General features: G+C 37.5%; 2 non-coding genes across 2 annotated transcripts; one reads left to right on the top strand and one right to left on the bottom strand.

Annotated features, from left to right (window-relative positions):
- Window positions 1-1686: 1686 nt before the first annotated feature.
- LOC130971398 (small nucleolar RNA R71) lies at window positions 1687-1794 on the top strand. The gene has a single exon (XR_009082619.1). It is a non-coding gene; the product is annotated as a small nucleolar RNA R71 (small nucleolar RNA).
- A 5839-nt stretch (window positions 1795-7633) lies between these two features.
- On the bottom strand, window positions 7634-7737 carry LOC130971771 (small nucleolar RNA R71). Its single transcript, XR_009082981.1, has one exon. It is a non-coding gene; the product is annotated as a small nucleolar RNA R71 (small nucleolar RNA).
- Between the last annotated feature and the right edge of the window lie 315 nt (window positions 7738-8052).

The raw sequence follows: 8052 nt of genomic DNA, 5'->3' as shown, positions 1-8052 counted from the left end.
TCACAGATGCTCAGAGCAATGTTGGAACCTCCCAACACCAAACTTAGAGTTTGAATGTGGGGGTTCAACACCAAACTTAGAGTTTGGTTGTGGCCTCCCAACACCAAACTTAGAGTTTGATTGTGGGGGCTCTATTTGACTCTGTTTTGAGAGAAGCTCTTCATGCGTCCTCTCCATGGTGACAGAGGGATATCCTTGAGCCTTAAACACAAAGGATTCCTCATTCACTTGAATGATCAGTTCACCTCTATCAACATCAATCACAGCCTTAGCTGTGGCTAGGAAGGGTCTGCCAAGGATGATGGATTCATCCATGCACTTCCCAGTCTCTAGGACTATGAAATCAGCAGGGATGTAATGGTCTTCAATCTTCACCAAAACGTCCTCTACAAGTCCATAAGCTTGTTTTCTTGAATTGTCTGCCATCTCTAGTGAGATTCTTGCAGCTTGCACCTCAAAGATCCATAGCTTCTCCATTACAGAGAGAGGCATGAGGTTTACACTTGACCCTAAGTCACACAGAGCCTTTTTGAAGGTCATGGTGCCTAGGGTACAAGGTATTGAAAACTTCCCAGGATCTTGTCTCTTTTGAGGTAATTTCTGCCTAGACAAGTCATCCAGTTCTTTGGTGAGCAAAGGAGGTTTGTTCTCCCAAGTCTCATTTCCAAATAACTTGTCATTTAGCTTCATGATTGCTCCAAGGTATTTAGCAACTTGCTCTTCAGTGACATACTCATCCTCTTCAGAGGAAGAATACTCATCAGAGCTCATGAATGGCAGAAGTAGGTCCAATGGAATCTCTATGGTCTCATTTTGAGCCTCAGATTTCCATGGTTCCTCATTGGGGAACTCAGTGGAGGCTAGTGCACACCCATTGAGGTCTTCCTCAGTGGCGTTCACTTCCTCTCCTTCCTCTCCAAATTCGGCCATGTTGATGGCCTTGCACTCTCCTTTTGGATTTTCTTCTGTATTGCTTGGAAGAGTACTAGGAGGGAGTTCAGTAATTTTCTTGCTCAGCTGTCCCACTTGTGCCTCTAAATTCCTAATGGAGGACCTTGTTTCAGTCATGAAACTTTGAGTGGTTTTGATTAGATCAGAGACCATGGTTGCTAAGTCAGAGTGGTTCTGCTTAGAATTCTCTGTCTGTTACTGAGAAGATGATGGAAAAGGCTTGCCATTGCTAAACCTGTTTCTTCCACCATTATTGTTATTGAAACCTTGTTGAGGTCTCTCTTGATCCTTCCATGAGAAATTTGGGTGATTTCTCCATGAAGAATTATAGGTGTTTCCATAGGGTTCTCCCATGTAATTCACCTCTTCCATTGAAGGGTTCTCAGGATCATAAGCTTCTTCTTCAGATGAAGCATCCTTAGTACTGCTTGGTGCATTTTGCATTCCAGACAGACTTTGAGAAATCAAATTGACTTGCTGAGTCAATATTTTGTTCTGAGCCAATATGGCATTCAGAGTATCAATCTCAAGAACTCCTTTCTTCTGATTAGTCCCATTGTTCACAGGATTCCTTTCAGAAGTGTACATGAATTGGTTATTTGCAACCATTTCAATTAGTTCTTGAGCTTCTGCAGGCGTCTTCTTCAGATGAGATCCTCCAGCAGAGCTATCCAAAGACATCTTGGATAGTTCAGAGAGACCATCATAGAAAATACCTATGATGCTCCATTCAGAAAGCATGTCAGAAGGACATTTTCTGATTAATTGTTTGTATCTTTCCCAAGCTTCATAGAGGGATTCTCCTTCCTTCTGTCTGAAGGTTTGGACTTCCACTCTAAGCTTACTCAATTTTTGAGGTGGAAAGAACTTTGCCAAGAAGGCATTGACTAGCTTTTCCCAAGAGTTCAGGCTTTCTTTAGGTTGTGAATCCAACCATATCCTAGCTCTGTCTCTTACAGCAAAAGGGAATAGCATAAGTCTGTAGACCTCAGGGTCAACCCCATTAGTCTTGACAGTGTCACAGATTTGCAAGAATTCAGCTAAGAACTGATGAGGATCTTCCAATGGAAGTCCATGGAACTTGCAATTCTGTTGCATTAGAGAAACTAATTGAGGCTTAAGCTCAAAGTTGTTTGCTCCAATGGCAGGGATAGAGATGCTTCTCCCATAGAAGTCGGGAGTAGGTGCAGTAAAGTCACCCAGCACCTTCCTTGCATTGTTGTTGTTTTCGGCTGCCATGTGTTCTTCTTCTTTGAAGAATTCGGTTAGGTCCTCTACAGAGAATTGTGCCTTAGCTTCTCTTAGCTTTCGCTTCAAGGTCCTTTCAGGTTCAGGGTCAGCTTCAACAAGAATGCCTTTGTCTTTGTTCTTGCTCATATGAAAGAGAAGAGAACAAGAAAATATGGAATCCTCTATGTCACAGTATAGAGATTCCTTGAGGTGTCAGAGAAAAAGAAGAATAGAAGAAAGAGGTAGAAGAATTCGAACTTAGTGAGACAGAGTTCGAATTGTGCATTGAGGAGGAGTGATACTCCATAAATAGAAGGATGTGAGAAGAGGGGAAGAGACTTTTCGAAAATTAACTAAAAAGATTTTTTAAAAAAAAAACATTTTGAAAAACTTTAATTTGATTTTCGAAAATCAAGAGTGAGAAAGAAATCAAGTGATTTTTGAAAAAGATTTGAAATTAGAAATTAAAAAGATATGATTAAAAACTATTTTGAAAAAGATGTGATTGAAAAGATATGATTTGAAAACAATTTTAAAAAGATTTGATTTTAAAAATTAATGACTTGCCTAACAAGAAAAGATATGATTCAAACATTAAACCTCTCTCAACAGAAAAGGCAGCATACTTGAAATGTTCAATCAAATCATTAATTGTTAGCAAGTATCTTTGAAAAAGGAAAGAAATTGATTTTGAAAACATTTGATTGAAAAGATTTGATTTGAAAAAGATTTGATTTTGAAAAACTTTGAAAACTTGAAAAAAATTGATTTGAAAACAAAATCTTCCCTCTTGTGCCATCCTGGCGTTAAACGCCCAGAATGGTGCACATTCTGGCGTTTAACGCCCAATGCACTACCTTTTTGGGCGTTAAACGCCCAACCAGGCACCCTGGCCGGCGTTTAAACGCCAGTCTGTCCTTCTTCACTGGGCGTTTTGAACGCCCAGCTTTTTCTGTATAATTCCTCTGCTGCATGTTCTGAATCTTCAGTTCCCTGTACTATTGACTTGAAAATAGAACCAAGATTATATAAACAATGCATGCAAGACACCAAACTTAAAATTAGACACTAGACTCAAACAAGAAACATAAAATATTTTTGGTTTTTATGATTTTGTAATTTTTTTGTGCTTTTTCGAAAATTATATGAAAATAGAAAATAAAGGTTTCAGAATTCTTAATTTGGATTCCAGGAATCATTGCAATGCTAGTCTAAGACTCTGGTCCAGGAATTAGACATGGCTTCACAGCCAGCCAAGCTTTCAAAGAAAGCTTCGGTCCAAAACACTAGACATGGCAAATGACAGCCAAGCCTTAGCAGATCATTGCTCCAATAGCAAGATTGATAGAAATCAACAAGCTCTTGTGATGATCAGTTGAAACCTCGGTCCAATAGGATTAGACATGGCTTCACAGCCAGCCAGACTTCAACAGATCATCATGAAACTATAGAACTCATTCTTAAGAACTCTGAAAAAAAAATACCTAATCTAAGCAACAAGATGAACCGTCAGTTGTCCATACACGAAACAATCCCCGGCAACGGCGCCAAAAACTTGGTTGGCGAAATTGTGATCACTACAACTTCGCACAACTAACCAGCAAGTGCACTGGGTCGTTGATGAGCGGATAATTTATACGCTTTTTGGCATTGTTTTTAGTTAGTTTTTAGTAAGTTCAAGCTACTTTTAGGGATGTTTTCATTAGTTTTTATGTTAAATTCACATTTCTGGACTTTACTATGAGTTTGTGTGTTTTTCTGTGATTTCAGGTATTTTCTGGCTGAAATTGAGGGACTTGAGCAAAACTCTGAAAAAGGCTGACAAAAGGACTGCTGATGCTGTTGGAATCTGACCTCCCTGCACTCGAAATGGATTTTCTGGAGCTACAGAACTCCAATTGGCGCGCTCTCAACGGCGTTGGAAAGTAGACATTCAGGGCTTTCCAGCAATATATAATAGTCCATACTTTATTCGGAAATTGACGACGTAACATGGCGTTGAACGCCAAGTTCATGCTGCTGTCTGGAGTTAAACGCCAGAAAAACGTCATGATCCGGAGTTGAACGCCCAAAACACGTCATAACTCGGAGTTCAACTCCAAGAGAAGCCTCAGCTCGTGGATTGAACAAGCTCAGCCCAAACATACACCAAGTGGGCCCCGGAAGTGGATTTATACATCAATTACTTACTCATGTAAACCCTAGGAGCTAGTTTATTATAAATAGAACATTTAACTATTGTATTAGATATCTTTGATCATTCGGTCTTGTGACCACAGGGGGGCTGGCCATTCGGCCATGCCTGAACCTTTCACTTATGTATTTTCAACGGTGGAGTTTCTGCACACCATAGATTAAGGGTGTGAAGCTCTGCTGTACCTCAAGTATTAATGCAATTCTATTTTCTTTCATTCAATTCTCTCTTATTCTTATTCCAAGATATTCATTCGTACCCAAGAACATGATGAAGGTGATGATTATGTGACACTCATCACCATTCTCACCTATGAACGCGTGTGATTGACAACCACTTCCGTTCTACATGCAACAGAGCTTGAATGTGTATCTCTTAGATTCCCCAACAGAATCTTCGTGGTATAAGCTAGATAGATGGCGGCATTCATGAGGATCCGGAAAGTCTCACCTTGTCTGTGGTATTCCGAGTAGGATCCTGGGAGTCCGGAAAGTCTAACCTTGTCTGTGGTATTCCGAGTAGGATTCCGGTAATGAATGACTGTGACGTGCTTCAGACTTGCAAGTGCTGGGCGTGATGACAAACGCAAAAGAATCAAGGGATTCTATTCCAGTAGGCGCGGGAACCAACCAGTGATTAGCCGTGCTGTGACAGAGCGCGTGAGCGTAGTTTTCACTGCGAGGATGGGATGTAGCCTTCGGCTAGGTGATGCCTCCAGACGATTAGCCATGCGAGTGACAGCCGCAGAGGACCATTTTTCCGAGAGGATTGAAAGTAGCCATCGTCGAACGGTGAACCCCTATACACAGCTTGCCATGGAAAGGAGTAAGAAGGATTGAGTTGAAGCAATAGGAGAGCAGGCGTCCTTGGGCCATACAGTATCTCCATATGCTTATCTGAAATTCCCACCAATGAATCTGCATAAGTATTCTATCCCTTTTATTATTTCTTCTTATTATTAATTTTCGAAACCATAACCCAATTTAATCTGCCTGACTGAGATTAACAAGGTGACCATAGCTTGCTTCATACCAACAATCTCTGTGGGATCGACCCTTACTCGCGTAAGGTTTATTACTTGGACGACCCAGTACACTTGCTGGTTAGTTGAACGGAGTTGTGAATTCAACCGGTGCCATAATAATGATTTCATACAAGTACAAAAGAACATGGATCACAATTTCGTCCACCAAGTTTTTGGCGCCGTTGCTGGGGATTGTTCGAGTATGGACAATTGACGGTTCATCTTGTTGCTCAGATTAGGTAATTTTATTTTCAAAAAGTTTTCAAAAATATTTTTTTTATTATTATTTTCGTTTTTCTAAAGTATATTTTCGAAAAAAATTAATAAAAATACAAAAAAATCATAAAATCATAGAAAAAACCAAAAATATTGTGTTTCTTGTTTGAGTCTTGAGTCAACTTTTAAGTTTGGTGTCAATTGCATGCTTTAAAAATTTTTCTTGCATTTTTTTCGAAAATCCCATGCATTCATAGTGTTCTTCATGATCTTCAAGTTGTTCTTGATAAGTCCTCTTGTTTGATCTTGATGTTTTCTTATTTTGTGTTGTTTGTTGTTTTTCATATGCATTTTTCGTTTGTTAGAGTCCATGCATTAAAGATTTCTAAGTTTGGTGTCTTGCATGTTTTCTTTGCGTCAAAAATTTTTTTAAAATTGTGTTCTTGATGTTCATCATGATCTTCAAAGTGTTCTTGGTGTTCATCTTGACATTCATAGTGTTCTTGCATGCATCTTGTATTTTGATCCAAAATTTTCATGTTTTGGGTCATTTTTGTGTTTTTCTCTCTCATCATTAAAAATTCAAAAATAAAAAAATATATTTTCCTTATTTTTCTCCAAATTTTCGAAAATTTGAGTTGACCAAGTCAAAAATTTTTAAAATTAGTTGTTTCTTATGAGTTAAGTCAAATTTTCAATTTTAAAAATCTTATCTTTTCAAAATCTTTTTCAAAAATCACATCTTTTTCATTTTATAATTTTCGAAATTTTTTTTTTAAAAAATATTTTTCAAAATCTTTTTCTTATCTTTTACATCATATTTTCGAAAATTCACTAATAATTAATGTGATTGGTTCAAAAATTTGAAGTTTGTTACTTTCTTGTTAAGAAAGGTTCAATCTTTAAGTTCTAGAATCTTATCTTGTAGTTTCTTGTTAGTGAAGTAAATAAATTTAAAATTTTTAAATTAAATATTTTTATCTTTTATTTTATCTTTTCCAAAAATTTTATCTTTTTCAAAAATTTGATTTCAAAATATCTTATCTAACTTACTATCTTCTTATCTTTTTCAAATTTGATTTCAAATCTTTTTCAATCAACTAACTAACTTTTTGTTTGTTTCTTATCTTTTTTAAAACCACCTAACTACTTTTCCCTCTCTAATTTTCGAAAATATCTCACCCCTTTTTCAAAAGTTCTTTTTAATTAATTAATTGTTTCATGTTTTAAATTTTAATTACATTTTATCTCTAATTTTCGAAAATCACTAACCCCTTTTCAAAAATTATTTTCGAAATATCCCTTCTCTTTTCTTATTCTATTTAATTATTTAATTACTAACACTTCTCTTCACCTCTCTTCACCCAAAAATCCGAATCTCTTTCTTCATTCTTCTACCCCTTTTCTTCTTCTACTAACATAAAGGAATCTCTATACTGTGACATAGAGGATTCCTCTTCTTTTCTTGTTTTCTTCTCTTTCATATGAGCAGGAACAAGGATAAAGGCACTCTTGTTGAAATTGATCCAGAACCTGAAAGGACTCTTAAGAGAAAATTAAGAGAAGCTAAATTAAATTATTCTAAAGGTAACCTTTCAGAAATTTTCGAACAAGAGAAGGAGATGGCAGCCGAAAATAATAATAATGCAAGGAGAATGCTTGGTGACTTCACAAAGCCAACGTCCAAGTTTGATGGAAGAAGCATCTCCATTCCTGCCATTGGAGCCAATAACTTTGAGCTTAAGCCTCAACTAGTTCCTTTAATGCAACAAAACTGCAAGTTTTATGGACTTCCATCTGAAGATCCTTATCAGTTTTTAACTGAGTTCTTGCAGATCTGTGAGACTGTAAAGACGAATGGAGTTGATCCTGAAGTCTACAGACTCATGCTTTTCCCTTTTGCTGTAAGAGACAGAGCTAGAATATGGTTGGATTCACAACCCAAGGATAGCCTGGACTCATGGGATAAGCTGGTCACTGCCTTCTTGGACAAATTCTTTCCTCCTCAAAAGCTGAGCAAGCTGAGAGTGGATGTTCAAACTTTCAAACAAAAAGATGGTGAATCCCTCTATGAAGCTTGGGAAAGATACAAGCAGCTGACCAAAAGATGTCCATCTGACATGTTTTCAGAATGGACCATAATAGATATATTCTATTATGGTCTATCTGAATTTTCGAAAATGTCATTGGACCATTCTGCAGATGGATCTATTCACCTGAAGAAAACGCTTGAAGAGGCCCAAGAACTCATTGACATGGTTGCAAATAACCAGTTCATGTACACCTCTGAGAGGAATTCCGTGAACAATGGGATACCTCAGAAGAAAGGAGTTCTTGAAATTGATACTCTGAATGCCATATTGGCTCAGAACAAAGTGTTGACTCAACAGGTCAACATGATCTCTCAAAATCTGAATGGATGGCAACATGCATCCAA

This window comes from Arachis stenosperma, chromosome 3, assembly GCF_014773155.1.
Source record: "Arachis stenosperma cultivar V10309 chromosome 3, arast.V10309.gnm1.PFL2, whole genome shotgun sequence".
NCBI classification, from domain to species: domain Eukaryota; kingdom Viridiplantae; phylum Streptophyta; class Magnoliopsida; order Fabales; family Fabaceae; genus Arachis; species Arachis stenosperma.
The sequence above is the reverse complement of the archived record's forward strand: the minus strand, read 5'-3'. Positions and strand labels throughout refer to the sequence as shown.